The sequence below is a fragment of the Triticum dicoccoides genome, chromosome 3B (genome assembly GCF_002162155.2).
Source record: "Triticum dicoccoides isolate Atlit2015 ecotype Zavitan chromosome 3B, WEW_v2.0, whole genome shotgun sequence".
Classification (NCBI taxonomy): domain Eukaryota; kingdom Viridiplantae; phylum Streptophyta; class Magnoliopsida; order Poales; family Poaceae; genus Triticum; species Triticum dicoccoides.
This window is the reverse complement of record NC_041385.1, coordinates 66,528,129-66,545,131: the sequence shown is the minus strand read 5'-3', so window position 1 is coordinate 66,545,131 and position 17,003 is coordinate 66,528,129.

The following is a 17,003-nucleotide window of genomic DNA, read 5'->3' as shown; positions in this document are numbered from 1 at the left end:
GCTCAGACGTCCAACTGTGGCATTTCTTTTAAAGCCCTTTCTGCGATGTCGCTCAGACGTCCGACTGTGGCATTTCTTTTAAAGCCCTTTCTGCGATGTCGCTCAGATGTCCGACTGTGGCATTTCTTTTAAAGCCCTTTCCGCGATGTCGCTCAGACGTCCGGCTGTGGCATTTTCTTTTTAAGCCCTTTATGTGGTGTCGCTAAGACGCCCGACTGTGGCATCTTTTCCTTATTTTTATTTGCTCACCTTTCGAGGCGTCGCTTCAGACACCCGATCGGTCTTTATTTATGTTCTGTGGGATTTCAGGCGGACTACCGCCGTTTCCCTTTTTACTCACCCCGTTATGCCAATTTTATTTATTGTGCATCGAGGAATTAATCATGTTGCATGCATGCACGCATTTGTTATATCTTACGTCCGAACTGTCTTGCGAGTACTTTCAAAGTACTCACTGGCTTGTTGATTTGGCCAGATGCTGACGAAGACGATCTCATGGATGAAGAGTTCGATAGTGAGTCCGACACTTAGAGGAGTCCCAGTCAGTCTCGTGCGACCCTGGATTTGGTCACTATTTTATATCCGCTTCCGCTACCAAATAAATTCATCGAGCCTCACCTCGACGTTCGATGAAATGATAGACTTAGAGTCTTGTATTTCCCTTTCCGCTGTGTTTTTCCACCACCAACCTATTCATGAGTCAGTAGTATGTCTCCACACCGCTGTGCCCTGTCCGCCATTATGTATAATTATTGGCGTGCTTGTAATAATTTGGTTGAGCAACCGCAGTTCAACCATGTAATATATTTTATGCTACTGGCTTATTGTATCAAGAAATTGTCTACCAGTGAGGAGGATCTCTCTCATACTGGACTCAAAAGACTGGTTTATCAATAAATATTTTTATTGGAAAACAGGTCGTGACAAGCTTGGTACCAGAGCCAGGCTGACTGTAGGAAGCCACTAGGTGCGACCGCTAATTAATTATTAGCATGACAGAGCTATTTTATGTTTTTGCAATTGTAGTCATTTTCTGTCAGTCAGCATAAATTTATGATCTGACCCTGCAGAATTTTGCCTACTTTTGTAGATGGCCGACGTCAGCTACGAGTCTCAGACCTTCGCCAACGTGCCCGATGGGTTCGTCAAGCTTCTTTCTTCCATCGTTCAGGTCGCGATGGGGCCATCCGTGCGCCCAGTCTTCACACTCTACCAGCATCGAGTCCACGACAGTCTGACCATGCACCAGGCCGCGGTACAGTTTAGGGGAGGGCGTGATGAGTTACGCCGCTTCCGGTTCGTGGGAAGAGCCATGCCTACGGAGAGGCATGCTATGCAGATGGCAGCCCGCGAGGCGATAGCTCGTCTCAGGGATGTCCTTCCCGTGATGAAGACTCGTCGTTACCGTTATCTTCCGTGCCATGTGCCTTACACCTGTCACTACGCATACTCCTGCCCCAGAGGAGAACGAGACGAGGCTTTTGAGATGCTCATTGAGTATCTCCGGGCCCTGGAGGCAGCCTTCGACAACCTGGTGGACGACTTCGTAGCTACCCGCATGGACTCAGTCCATGGCTGTGCTGCCAACAGGAGGGAGCTCCTACCCATCGCACCACCACTGACTTTTGTCTCATCATCAGCATCATTTACGCCTACTCTTCGCCTGCCTTCTACCGAAGAATTTAACCAAGTCATTGCACCCACTCCAGCGCGCACTACACCAACCTTCGCGCCCACTCCTGTGCGTGTTGCTCCGCCCCTGGCAACCGCTCCGTCCGCTCTGCGCAACACTACACGTATGGAGCCCATTAGCGAGGAGGAAGTCGAGTCCCCAACCTCGCTACGCCTCGCCCTCGGCAGGGCAAAGGAGGTCGTCAACATCTCTGCCTGAGTACGCTTAGCTGCCATGTATTGTACCGCTTTGTAAGATATGTGCATAGGCTGTGAGAAGTAGCCTGTTTGCGCATCATGTAGGATCTGGAGAAGTGCACTAGCCTTAATAACATGTCAGGATTATGTACGCATATCCTGAGTGATGTACTGTATAATTACCGCCCGCGTGTAAGATATGTAATGAGCAGTCCTTCTCCGTGCGCAAGTCGATTTGTTTTTCTTAAGTAAGCTTGGGTATTTAATAATATCTGCCAGCTTTATGCATTTATGGTTTTATGTTTGCAACTCTTTCTGCTTTTCTTAAGAGTTTTACAAAAATACTTTTCCCAGAGTGAAAAATGTCTCGTCCTTGGACACGTTCCATGCCAACTCCACCAGAGGAAATTCATGATACTCAACCCAACAATGAGTTCACTCAGGGACAGTCAAGCCAACAAGGCAGTGAATCGGCACTTTCACAAATGTGCCGCCTTTATGAACAGAGTCAGCAACAACATCGCGAGATGATGAACCAAGTCATCAACATGGGGAATCATCATGGACAGTATCAGCAACATTCCAAGCTATCTGAGCTACAGAAAACACGTCCTCAAACATTTTCTCACACTGACAAGCCTCTTGAAGCCGAGGACTGGCTTCGAGATATGGAGAGGAAATTAATCATTGCAGAGTGTTCAGATCTCGAGAAAGTACTATATGCTCCACACTATCTCACAGGAGCAGCCGCATCGTGGTGGGAGAATTTTCTGCACATGCATCCCAACGAAAATGACATAACCTGGGATGATTTCAAGGAAGGTTTCCGTGGTGCACATATTCCTAAGAGTATTATGAAAATCAAGAAGAGAGAATTTGATGACCTCAAACAAAGGAACATGACAGTGTCAGATTACAACAGTCAATTTACCCTATTATCCCGCTACGCCAATGAGGAGCGTATGACTGAAATCAGGAAGATGGAGAAATTCCTTGATGGTCTGGCGCCCGCACTTAAATGCCAACTGGTCGTGCACACTTTTCCTGATTTTAAAACGCTGGTGGACAAGGCCATTACTCTGGAAAATGAGAGACGCAGTCTGGAAGATATCCGCAAGCGAAAAAGGGACCAGACTAATCACACTCGCAATCACCAAAGCAAGATAGATTTTAAAAAGGGTGGGACACCCAAATTCTCATCCAATGTCTCACGTCCAATCAAGAATTTTCATGCAAGGGACAAGGAATTCACCTATCGCCCCGGCGTTACTTGTTACGCTTGTGGAGAAGAAGGGCATTATGCCAAACAGTGCCCCAAGCCAAGGAACTCAACCCCAAAGCCGAACAACATCGGCAATAATTCAGCGCCCAAACGAAACAATTTCAATCCCAACAATAACCACAGGAACGGTCATCTGAACCACGTAACCAAAGAGGAGGCACAAAATGCTCCGGATATCGTACTCGGTACGTTTCCTGTCAACACAATACCTGCAATGGTTTTGTTTGATTCTGGAGCTTCTCACTCTTTCATCTCGAAAAGTTTTGCTTTGCAAAATAATTTTTCGATGCTTCCTTTGGAGAAATCCATAATAATCAAGTCCCCCGAGATTCAGCAAGTTTCTCAGAATTACTGTCAGAATGTGGTCATTGAGTTTGAAGGATTGGAGTTTTACGCAAATCTTATTGTATTGGAAAATAAAGGACTGGATGTCATCCTAGGGATGGATTGGCTAACCACCAATAAAGGTTTTATCGACTGTTTCAACAGGACCGTGATTCTCACACACCACCAAGGGAAGACAATAAGAGTATCAGCCAAGGAAGGAAAAAGACCCCGGCAACCAAGATTAAATAAGGTGGACGTTTCTGAGCTAAACAAGGTTCCAGTAGTGTGTGAATTTCCAGATGTATTCCCTGAAGAGCTGCCAGGCATGCCATCAGATCGAGAAATAGAATTCCGCATTGAGCTAGCACCAGGAACCACCCCCATATACAAGAAACCATACAGAATGGCACCATCCGAGTTGATCGAATTGAAGAAGCAAATAAAGGAATTACTTGGAAAAGGATACATTCGAGCCAGCTCCTCACCTTGGGGATCACCAATTTTATTTGCCAAGAAGAAGGACGGAACGCTGAGATTGTGTATCGACTATCGAGCACTTAACATGGTCACAGTCAAAAACAAATACCCGATGCCAAGGATAAACGATTTGTTTGATCAACTTGCTCAGGCCAAGGTATTCTCAAAAATTGACTTAAGGTCAGGATACCATCAATTGAAGGTACGAACGGAAGATATCCCCAAAACAGCCTTCACCTCCAGATATGGACTGTACGAGTTCACAGTGATGCCATTTGGATTAACCAACGCCCCGGCATATTTTGTTCACCTCATGAACAAAGTATTTATGAAGTTGATGGACAAATTCGTCGTAGTATTCATCGACGATATTCTGGTATACTCCAAAACACCAGAAGAGCACGCAGAACATCTCAGGATTGTACTAGGAGAGCTAAGGAAACACCAATTGTATGCCAAGTTCAGCAAGTGCGAATTTTGGCTAAGACAAGTAGGTTTCCTAGGCCACGTGCTGACTCAAGACGGTATAGCAGTGGACCCAGAGAAAGTCAAGGCCGTACTTGACTGGAAGTCACCAGCCAGCGTAACAGACATACGAAGTTTCTTGGGAATGGCAGGATATTACCGCAGATTTATTGAAGGGTTTTCCACCATATCCAAGCCTATGACACAGTTACTCAAGAAAGATAAGAAGTTTGAGTGGACAGAAGCCTGCGAGAAAAGTTTCCAAGAGCTAAAGCGGAAATTAACAACAGCACCGGTATTAATTGTACCCGATATACACAAGAATTTTGAAGTATTTTGTGACGCATCCAGAAAGGGTCTCGGATGCGTGTTGATGCAAGAAGCCAAGGTTGTCGCCTACGCTTCAAGGCAACTTCGCAAACACGAGGAAAATTATCCCACTCATGATTTAGAAATGGAAGCAGTTATTCATGCACTCAAGGAATGGAGGCATTTCCTACTTGGGAATCGATGTGAGATATATACGGATCACAAAAGCATCAAATACATTTTTACGCAGCCAGAACTAAATTTACGGCAACGCCGCTGGTTGGAATTGGTAAAGGATTATGATGTTGGTATCCATTACCATCCAGGGAAAGCAAACGTAGTGGCCGATGCCCTGAGTCGGAACCCCAGCTCCGACGGGAACTATCGGCACAGCTTGAGGCCCGAATTCCATCAAGAATTTGTCAAGCTCAACTTGATAATGGTAGAAGAAGGCACCATATCAACCTTGGAAATACAACCACACCTTGTGGAGAAAATTAAAGAGGCTCAGTCCGGTCACCCCAGCATTGAAGGTATTAAAAGGAAGTTGAGTATGGGCAAGGCCTCGGAATTCGTCATAGACAATGAAGGAATATTATGGTACGGAGAAAGGCTATGCGTGCCAAACATAGAAGACCTTAAACAACAAGTTTTAACTTAAGCACACACCACTCCATATTCGATCCACCCTGGAGGCACCAAAATGTATAAGGATATTCAGGAAAGATTTTGGTGGCACGGTATGAAGAGGGACATAGCCGCCTTCATTGCATGTTGCGACTCATGTGAACGCATAAAAGCTGAACATCAGAGACCAGCCGGACTACTGCAACCTAACAAAATACCTGAGTGGAAATGGGATGAAATAGGGATGGATTTTATTGTCGGATTACCTCGGTCACGACACGGGAATGATGCCATATGGGTCATCACTGACAGATTGACCAAAGTGGCACACTTTATTCCAGTGAAGACAACCTACACCACTCAGAGGCTTGCCGGGATTTATCTTTCCCGCATAGTCTGTCTGCACGGTGTCCCGAAGACTATAATTTCCGACAGAGGCACTCAGTTTGTCTCAAGATTTTGGGAGCAATTACAACAGGCTCTGGGAACCCAACTAGCCTTCAGTACCGCATACCATCCACAGACTGATGGACAAACAGAACGCGTAAACCAGGTTTTAGAAGACATGCTGAGAGCATGTGTCCTCACCTATGGAACCAGTTGGGAGGACAACCTGCCATATGCCGAGTTTGCATACAACAACAGTTACCAGGCCAGCCTGCAAATGGCTCCTTTCGAAGCCCTATACGGAAGGAGATGTCGTACCCCGTTAAATTGGTCAGAGACCGGAGACAGCCGCATCTTCGGACCAAATATGCTCAGAGAAGCCGAGGAAAAAGTCAAACTAATCAGGGACCGACTTAAGACCGCTCAAAGTCGACAGAAAAGTTATTATGATCAGAAACATCGTAGGGTCAGTTTCGAACCCGGTGAATTCGTATACTTGAGAGTATCCCCGATGAGAGGATTGCAACGTTTTAAGATTAAAGGAAAATTAGCACCAAGATCCATTGGACCATTTTGCATAGTGGCACGAAGAAGCACTGTAGCCTACCAGCTAGACTTACCCGAAGACTTGTCCGACATTCACGACGTGTTCCACGTCTCTCAATTAAGGAAGTGCGTAAGCAACCCAGAGAAACAAGTATCCCATGAGAACATTGACGTACAGCCAGACCTCACGTATCGAGAACATCCCATAAGAATATTAGAGGAGTCTGAAAGGAGGACCCGACAGAAAACCATCAAGTTTTTCAAAGTCCAGTGGAGCAACCACACCGACAGTAAAGCAACTTGGGAAAGCGAGGATTTTCTTCGGACAGAGCATCCACACTTATTTAAGGATCAGCTAAAATCTCGGGGACGAGATTTTTCCTAAGGGGGTAGGTGTTGTGACACTCCAAAATTTTTATTTGGCTTTTATCAAAAACTTTGTGGTTTTGAGGAGAGACCTTTTTAAAAAAATATCTTTTTCAGAAAAAACCTTCCTCTTAAAAACCTCCTTTTGCCTTGGCAAGGATTTTATTTCTTTCAAACTTTGGTGGTTGATCTTTTGCAAACTTCTTCTCTGTTAGTTCCCTCTAAATTTTTTTTAGTGAAGCTCAATGAAAAATTGGGATTTTCTTATCTTTGAAGCCACCCTTGGCTTTGTATTTTTGCCCATGAGATAAAACCCCTCCAAAACCTCCCCTCCCCCTTGTGATCAACCTAAATTCTCTGCCCAACTAATCCAAACTGATTTTGGATTTTTATTCTAATTATTTTCCTCTCAATTCAATTCTGAAAATTATTTGGAGCCTGAGAGATTTTCAAAGCAAGTGCCCTATTGCATTTGAGCTTTGACCTCAAACCAATTCTCCCGGATTGTCCTTAGCATCCACAACCCAGAACCATCTTGATCCACTCCTCTTTTCAAATTTTTCAAAATACAGTCGCTGCAAGTTTGGACCAGATTTGCCAAATTTGGTGAAATTCATATCCACACTGCTCCAAAAATTCCACCAAAAATCATGCAGCCTACTTGAGCAAGGAGAAGCCACTCCACCAAAAATCAGCTCAAGGAAAAATCACCAGAGACAAATTTCATTTTGTCGAACACCTGGTGGGCACTGTCACTGTTCAAAGTTCAGAAATTCAATTTCAGTGTCATCTTCAGTTCGTCAGTTTCAGTCACGCGGCCACAGTGCCCTTGGCACGTTCCTCGCCACCTCTTCCTCTTGTCCGAAGCTGCACACGCGTGCGTGGAGCCTTCCTGGCGTCGGTAGCGCGCTGGCTCGCCCTCGCCGGCGTCTTCTGCGGTGTCGGGACCTCCCGTGGCGGCCGACAGGAGACACACCACGGCAGAACGCCGTTCCGCGCCGCCCATCGCTCCCTGGCTCTCCGCGTGGCCTCATGCACGCCAGCGCACGCCCGTAGCACAGCCACCGTGGCCGGCAAGCACGGAACGCGCTCTCCGCCGCCGACGGGCCCGCGCCACCCCGTTCCGTCGAGCTCGCTCTTAACACCCAAACCCCGGCCAGTTTAACACCAAAACGGACCCATTGAACCTCCGTGATGACGCTCGACCCCCTAACCACCCCGACCGAGCACTGCGCCACCGTAATCGCTCGCCGGTGATCCTCGTTCACGGCAACCGCCTCGGACCGCCTATATAAAGGGGTCCCGAGCTCACTCTCGTGCACGCAGCACCTCCACTACTCACCAACACCCCGCCAGGCCACTAGGGGGACCTCGAGGAGGTCTCCTCCCCCAGCTCCGGCCGCCTCGCCCCGCCTCGGCCTCTAGCCCGATTCGTTCTGGTGAGGCCATCTCCGGCGCTCAAACCCCATTCGTTACCCTCTCTAGCTGCCAGGAGCATAACCCCCTCTTCAATTTAACCTTTGCAGCCCTCTCCGACGAGCCCCTCGACCACCCGAGCCGCCGTCCGCCGGAGCAAAGCTCGCCGTCGACGTGGTGCTCGCCGACCGACTCCACCACCATCAACTGACGCGGAAGGGTGCCCTGAGCACGGAGGTACCCTCCGATCTCTCTGCCTCGCCGTGGATCGCCGCCGGCGACCACCGCGGCTCTCGGGCGCCGGCGAACTCTTCCGCCCCGTTTGAACATTTGAACCTGACGGGTGGGACCCCACCGTCAGCCCCTCTGCTCTCTCTTTCGAATCGTTTTCTGGAAGCGCCTTCGGGCAGAATGTGTTTTCTCTTCGGGCTGGCGTAGTCGCTACCGAAGCGTTTTCTGTTTTTATAAACTAGCCCCTGGAAATCTTCTGTTTCATTACAGACAAGTCCCTGGACAAAAACCCTTATAACTTTTAATCAGAAAAGTATTTTTGATTGATTCTTTTTCTGTTCTCTTGAAAATTTTGTCTAGTTTTTTATCAGATTTATTTGAAAATTATTTGGTTGACCTTCTGTGCTCTCCTTGGTATTTACGTTAGCGCATATATTTTCTTTAAACCGTAGATACCGAAGGAGGTGCCGGAGCCGCGAACTTCACCGAGCTAGGCTCCGACTACTCCGAACCAGGCAAGCATGTTTGAACTTTTGATATGATGAGTGTCTTGGCATGTTTTGCATTTAGTTAGTTTCATGGCATGTTGGTAAGCATACCGATGAACGTTATTTTATGTGATAATAAAGTGAGTGAGTTCAATGATCCACACGTGGATGAATGTGAATATGAATGGCCAAGTGTTGGCCTGAGGATGGGTACGATGGCAGTGTTGTAGCATGCCAGTCTTACGCCAGACTATGTGACTTCAGTGTCAAACCATATCGGTCCAGTACCTATCATTTCCTTCCTTGTACTACCACATGTTTTCCGCAAGGAATATGGTTTAGTAAGTTGCAAACCACTTTCATGGTACACACCAAAGAGGAGAGGCCGTGATGATGGTTCCATGGCCCTGGATTAAAGCCAGTCATCCGGTCAGGGGGCATGGGTGTTTCCAGTTGGGACCGAGAGGGGGGCACCCCTTAGAGCGCGCGTATATAAATTTGATCCCATGCTATTCGAGATTGTGATCTCCCCGTCTCAAAAGTTTTTCTTGGACGATGACTAGGGTGATTCCTAGCATCGATAGGTAGGATGGGTGTGTACCGGTTAGCTGTGTTTTCTTCCGAAACACCGTAAACGGAACTAGTCCTTCGTGACTACGGAAATCCGTTGGCTGTGGGAAAAATTTTGTACAAACTCTGCAGAGTCATATATTCCTCCGAATCATCTATTCCATGTCCAAATTCGTTCCATCCTATCCTAACCAATTGTCAGTTTTGATGACAGAGACTCCGGTGAATCGCATGAATGCTAAGTCCGGTCAAATGATTATTCCTGTGGATGGACTAACCCGTTTATTATCATGGATTAAATGTTCATTATGAGTATTATTTACTTGTGAATAAAAGCCCTTTCTGTGATGTCGCTCAGACGTCCGACTGTGGCATTTCTTTTAAAGCCCTTTCTGTGATGTCGCTCAGACGTCCGACTGTGGCATTTCTTTTAAAGCCCTTTCTGTGATGTCGCTCAGACGTCCGACTGTGGCATTTCTTTTAAAGCCCTTTCTGCGATGTCGCTCAGACGTCCGACTGCGGCATTTCTTTTAAAGCCCTTTCTGCGATGTCACTCAGACGTCCGACTGTGGCATTTCTTTTAAAGCCCTTTCTGTGATGTCGCTCAGACGTCCGGCTGTGGCATTTTCTTTTTAAGCTCTTTATGTGGTGTCGCTAAGACGCCCGACTGTGGCATCTTTTCCTTATTTTTATTTGCTCACCTTTCGAGGCGTCGCTTCAGACACCCGATCGGTCTTTATTTATGTTCTGTGGGATTTCAGGCGGACTACCGCCGTTTCCCTTTTTACTCACCCCGTTATGCCAATTTTATTTATTGTGCATCGAGGAATTAATCATGTTGCATCCATGCACGCATTTGTTATATCTTACGTCCGAACTGTCTTGCGAGTACTTTCAAAGTACTCACTGGCTTGTTGATTTGGCCAGATGCTGACGAAGACGATCTCATGGATGAAGAGTTCGATAGCGAGTCCGACACTTAGAGGAGTCCCAGTCAGTCTCGTGCGACCCTGGATTTGGTCACTGTTTTATATCCGCTTCCGCTACCAAATAAATTCATCGAGCCTCACCTCGACGTTCGATGAAATGATAGACTTAGAGTCTTGTATTTCCCTTTCCGCTGTGTTTTTCCACCACCAACCTATTCATGAGTCAGTAGTATGTCTCCACACCGCTGTGCCCTGTCCGCCATTATGTATAATTATTGGCGTGCTTGTAATAATTTGGTTGAGCAACCGCAGTTCAACCATGTAATATATTTTATGCTACTGGCTTATTGTATCAAGAAATCGTCTACCAGTGAGGAGGATCTCTCTCATACTGGACTCAAAAGACTGGTTTATCAATAAATATTTTTATTGGAAAACCGGTCGTCACAAAGATAGTATGAAGCCAACCAACGATAGTAGTCAAGCAATGAAGTCAAACAGGTACGACAAATAGGCAATGACTTCACGAAGACAAACACTAAGTAAAGGGAGGGAGAGGATAGAACCAGTCACTTGTTGAAGACACAAGATTTGTTGGACCTGTTCCAGTTGCTGTGACAACTGTACGTCTGGTTAGGGAGGCTGAGATTCAACTCTGAAGACCGCGTCTTCACCTTATTCCCCTTGAGCTAAGGACACACAGTCCTCGCCCAATCACTCTGGTAAGTCTTCAAGGTAGACTTCCGAACCTTCACAGACTTCATTCACCGGCGATCCACAATGACTCTTGGATGCTCAGAACACGACGCCTAACCGGCTGGAGGATTCATAGTCCTCAAGTGTAATAAGTCTTCAGGTCACGCAGACAGAAAGACTTTAGTGATGCCTAACACTCTTTGGCTCTAGGTGTTTGGGCTTTGTCCACGCAAGGATTTCTCTCTCTCAAAGGCTTCGAGGTGGGTTGCTCTCAAACGACAAAAGCCGTGTACTAACTCTGAGCAGCCACCAATTTATGGTGTAGGGGGTGGGCTATTTATAGCCACTAGGCAACCCGACCTGATATGTCCGAAATGACCCTGGGTCACTAAGGAACTGACATGTGTTCCAACGGTCAGATTTCAAATACACACGACAACTTTACTTGGGCTACAAGCAAAGCTGACTCATCCAGCTCTGGATAAGATTTGCTCTCATTGTCTTCGCTCAAAGATATAGGATTTGGGTTGAGCATCACTTCAGTCATTCTGACTTTGTTCACTTGGACCCCACTTAACAGTATGGTGGTTCCTATGACTCAACAAAGAAGAAAAGGAAACAACAAAACGACACAGTCTTCGTGCTCCATAGTCTTCACTCAATGTCTTCTCATGTCATAGTCTTCAATATGAATATCTTCACATACCACCATTGTCGTCAATGTCTTCATACATTTTTAGGGGTCATCTCCGGTAGGTAAACCGAATCAATGAGGGACACTACCTGCGTTATCCTGCAATTCTCACAAACGCATTAGTCCCTCAACCAAATTTGTCATCAATACTCCAAAACCAACTAGGGGTGGCACTAGATGCACTTACAATCTCCCCGTTTTTGGTGATTGATGACAAACTGGTTGAAGTTTTCAACGGGGATAAAGTATGTGAAATTGTAATGGATAGGGTATTGTCTTCATAAGTGGCAAAGGCTCCCCCTGAAGATGTGCATATAAGTAATTTGCTTTTGGAATGCAAATGCACATGGCAGGTTGTACTTGTGGAGATCCTCTTCAACTTATGAAGATAATTCATCATGCATGAAATGATGTGCATAATGAAAAATGGACGTCTGCAAAATGATCTAAGTGCGGAAGTTATCATCGCACATGCGGAATTTATCATCGCATCACAGAAAAGCAAATAAGTAGCAGATGACCATCGAGTTTAACTGTTACAACTCAAAGAACCAAATGTATCAAAAGCGAGAGTTGTAAACACTAGGCAAAATATAAAGCAACCGCCCATATGAACCCGCTTGAAGACTATCAAACTCATATGCTTCTCCCCCTTTTGTCAGTAAGGACCAAAAAGGTTTGAAGACATAGAGCATCTACTCGTTCCCATGAGGAGTAGGTGAAGCAGCAGGGTTGTCGTTGTTGTTTGGCGGCGCAGACAAACTTGGTGTAGTGTCGATGCGTGCAGAAGTAGGGGGCGTTGAAGTAGCATCGTCTTCATCATCGAGCACTTTGGCATTCATAGTTGCTGCAGAGGAAGAATAGTCAGAGTCTTCAAGGGATGGAGTTCGACGTAGGACAGCATTCCGTGGAGGAGTGGAGTCATACTTGAATCTTTCAGTGAAGCCATCGTCTTGAAGATCTGCTTCAGCACTGAGCAGCGTCAAACTCTTCCATGATCGCCGACACTTCTCGTGAGTGACAAAAGAATTCTTGGTGGCAAGATTTCGAATGCGATTGACGTCCACCAAGAGGTTTGCATCTGTCGCTTGAGCCAGAAGTGATGCTTGTCTTGTTTCTGATGCAGTGCCATAAGAAGTTCTCGGTCATTTAGGACGCGAGAGCGCTTCTTAGGCCTTTGGGCAATTGTGCTCTCAGTAGCTTCAGTTTGCGCACGGTGAGGCAGACGAGTGTTCCCAGCCATTGGATAGACACGAGTTACTGCTGGGACTCCTTCCATGGGTTGAGTGAAGCTTTGGTGATCAGCATTTTGAAGACAAAGAGGCTTCTTGGCAGGCTCAGGGTATATGGCTTCAATTGACATATCAACCTCTGGTAGAAAGATTAGATGATTGTGAGCAGAGGGCTGATAGTTGATAGCAGAGTGTAGCTTGATGAGGCGCATGACCCATGGAGCATAGAATTTTAGGCCAAAAAGGTCAGATCCAGACGCAGCCAGTTGCCGGATGAAGAATTCTTGTGTATTGAAGCTGATGCCATTGAGGATGTAAAAGACCAATGTCTTCATGGCTCCTTCAAGTTTTGCAGCTGATGAATGCCCTTTGATAGGCCATAGAGTTCGCCTGATGATGTGATATATTGTGCGAGGCAGATACTCAAGGTCATCAACAAAGAACTCCTTTGGGTATTCAGCGTCAGGTGGCAGAGGCTTCATCATGCTCAACATCTGGCTCATGTTGGGCTCTGGCTTATGGAAGATGCTCTCCAGTGCATTGCGGTGGAGTTGACAATCAGGTTCGAACAACTCTCCAAGAGTGGGTAGGCCTGTAAGCTCAATGACGTCAATAGCTTTGGCTTCATGATGAACATTTCCTATCATCCACTCGAGAACCCATGTCTTTGTATCCCTGTAGTAGCCACGAATGTGGAGGGTAGAATAGAATTGAAGCAAAAGTTCCTCATTCCAATGTGCTTTGTCTGTCACAAAGCTGAGCAGACCTGGATCACGAAAGCAGTCAAGTGCTTCTTCTAAGCATGGCAGTCCAGCAATGGCTTCAGTGTCGAGGCGCATATGAGGGAAAATGCGCCCTTGATCATAGAGAACGCAGGAGTAATAGCTTCGCTGCTGATAGCTCTAGAAACAATCAGATGATATTCTTGGCCTTGAGTAGGGGTTCTTTGCTCTGTCAAAGAAGGTGTTGTGGGCTTTGAAGCCATTTGCATTGAAGGACCCTATAGAGGTGGCAGTACCTGGGAACCTTGGCAGTCTTGGCTTTGGTTTCTGGACCAGAGGCCTATGCTCAACATGATAATCAAACTGAGAACCAGAGGCATTAGGCGGAGGGACCAGAACAAGCCATTTGATAGTGATCAGCTGACCATAGCTGTATGCTTGCTCAATTGTATGGGGCCTTGGTGGCGGAACAGGAGCAGTGGCAACAACAGAGTCGTCAGGCTGCACAACAGATGCTTCAGGAGCAGTTGCATCATTGGCTTCTGGGACATTGGTTGGTGCAGGCTCCACATTTGCTTCAGCCATGACTACGTCGTTGGCTTCATTTGTGTTGGTGGTGGCAGCCTCAAGATTTTCAACCTCCACTTGATGAGCTGGAGGGTCGGGCACTGGCACGTTCACTTCAGAAACAACTTCTTCAGTAATGGGGGGAGTTGGGACACGTTCTTCTTCTTGGTTGTCATCGGCTGATGCAGCCGGATTGTCTTCAGCAGCTTTGGCTTCAGACACGGAGACATTCACAGTCGGATTGGCTTTTGAAAACACTTGACATGCAACAGATTGGTGGTGCACTTCTCCTTCTGGAACGCTCGAAAGAGAGACTTGAGGCCTTGGTCCTTTGCAAAGCCTGTGTAATGCTGGCGACGCCTTTGGAGATGGAGTTGGCTTGGCCTCAAAGTCATCCTCTTCTTCTTGCACAGGTGGTGTGACTTGTTGTTGTTGGGGAGTACTCGGGGAGTCTTGTTGTTGTGGGTGATCAGCCCATGATGCATCCTGAGCAATTGGCGTCAGAGGACGACCAATGCTGATGAGTTCGCTATTCATGAGAACGGGCGATGATGCCAAGTTGTGTTCGATCTGAGGAAGAACTACATCATCTTCAACATTGTCATTGTGACCAATGTCTTCAGCAGCGGTGGGATCAACTGCTGGAATGTCTTCAGCTTCATGAGCCTCTGTGGAAGCAGGCTCATGAACTATCATCCGTCGTTCTTGGTGTTCAGATGCAGGGCGAACCATTAAGATAGGTTCAACAACTAAGGGCTCTGTGGGAGCAGCCCGATTCTTCTTGGTTTTGCGCTTCTTCTTGGAGGGAGCAACATCATAGGCTTCAGGATTTTTCCTTTTTCTGGCTTCAGCCTCGGCAGTCCTCGTCTTCTTCAGTTCTAAAGCAGTTGACTTGACCTTTGGCTTGGAGCCAGTCATGCTGCTTGGGAAGACTATGCGAGGTTCTTCCTGTCTTGAAGGTGCAGATTGGTCAGTTGATGGCTTCTTCTTCTTTGCAGCCAGTCTGGGGTCAATGCTAGGACGACCAAGAGCCTTGCGCATCTCAGCTTCATTGTAGGCTAGCACACACTTGTCAGCCAGAATCTTCATACGCTCACGAGAGCCTTTAGCTTCTTCGCGCTTCTTGAGAAAGGCTTCTTTGAGCTCGTGCAACATGATCTTGAAGTTTTTGACATCTTGCACGCTGAGCTTTGCCACATGCTTCTTGAACTGAGCTTTCTCATAGTCGATCGTGTGCTTTAGTTCAACGATGCGCTGAGCAAGAGTTAGCTCAGAAGCAATGGCGCCATTGAAGGAGACGCTGAGGCCAATGGGAAGTTGCAGATCTTCAAAGCTGAGATTTGGGGTGTCAAACCACTCATCAATTAAGTTATGGATGATTGCCACATCAAAGAGAGGCAAATCATTAAAGATCTCTGCTTCTTCCTTGCTCTTGATCAGTTGCTCAAGAGCATCATCTGCAAGATCTTCATCGCTGGACAGATCAATGTGCTCTTCTCGCAGAATGGCAGCAGGAGTCAATGTCTGATCAGTATTTTTGATGATTTTCTTTTTCTTCTCCATCTTCTTGGAGATACGTGATAGATCTTCAGACTGCACACTGTCTTCCGGAGGTGCAGTGGCCAGTGGCTTCGCACGTGAAGCTTTTGGAGGAGCAGCTGATCTTGAAGCATTAGCCTTCTTTGGCTTCTGCGGCTTTGTAGTAGGAGCTGGGGCTTCATCAGTGTCAGCATCATCACCAGAATGATCCACTTTGGCACCTTGGACCAAGATGTGAGTGATGAGGCCATCAAGGTTGTAGAAAGGACCGATGACATTGGGTTCTGCATCATGTGAGCCGTCAGCACGGGGAGCAGAGGGACCAGGGTTGAAGTCTAATCCCAATGACTTCTTGTTTTCCTTGGCCGATGCCTTTGCGTGCCGGAAGTTTCACTTGAAGAGATTATCGTCACGACACTAGAGCAATGACGATGGGTCGGCATTTTTAGGCTGAGGTCCACGGACCATACAAGGATAGAAACCCTGTGCAATAGCTTCAACTCTGTTCTTGGGTGGAAGGCCTCGATAGAGAATATCACCCAAGGACTTTTGATAGCATTCTTCTCAGCGTATTCCTGGGTCACAAACTTGTATTTGAACCATTGTTCAGCCCAATATCGTTGAATCCATTGGATCGTGTCTTGCGCTGATTATAATTCTCTTCAGGATCTGTCTTGTAAAGTGAAAGTGCTAGTATCGACTAGAGGGGGGGGTGAATAGGCGATTTTTATGAAAGTCTTCAAAACTCGGAAGTTTCGAAGACAAACGACAGAAACAACCTAATTGATATGCAATGTAAGATAAACTACCCTAAACATGCCATAGTCAAGTATGTAATGATGTGAAAACTCAGGACCAATAGCAGTTAGGTAGTAAGAATCAAGATGGAAGAAAGTGTGAAGCCAATCAACAATAGTAGTCAAGCAATGAAGTCAAACAGATATACAGAGAAGCAATGACTTCATGAAGACAAACTTAAGTAAGGTTGGAAGGGATAGAACTAGTTGCTTGTTGAAGACACATGATTTGTTGGACCAGTTCCAGTTGCTGTGACAACTGTACGTCTGGTTAGGGAGGCTGAGATTTAACTCAGAAGACCGTGTCTTCACCTTATTCCCCTTGAGCTAAGGACACCCAATCCTCGCCCAATCACTCTGGTAAGTCTTCAAGGGAGACTTCCAAACCTTCACAGACTTCGTTCACCGGCAATCCACAATGACTCTTGGATGCTCAGAACGCGACGCCTAACCGGCTGGAGGATACA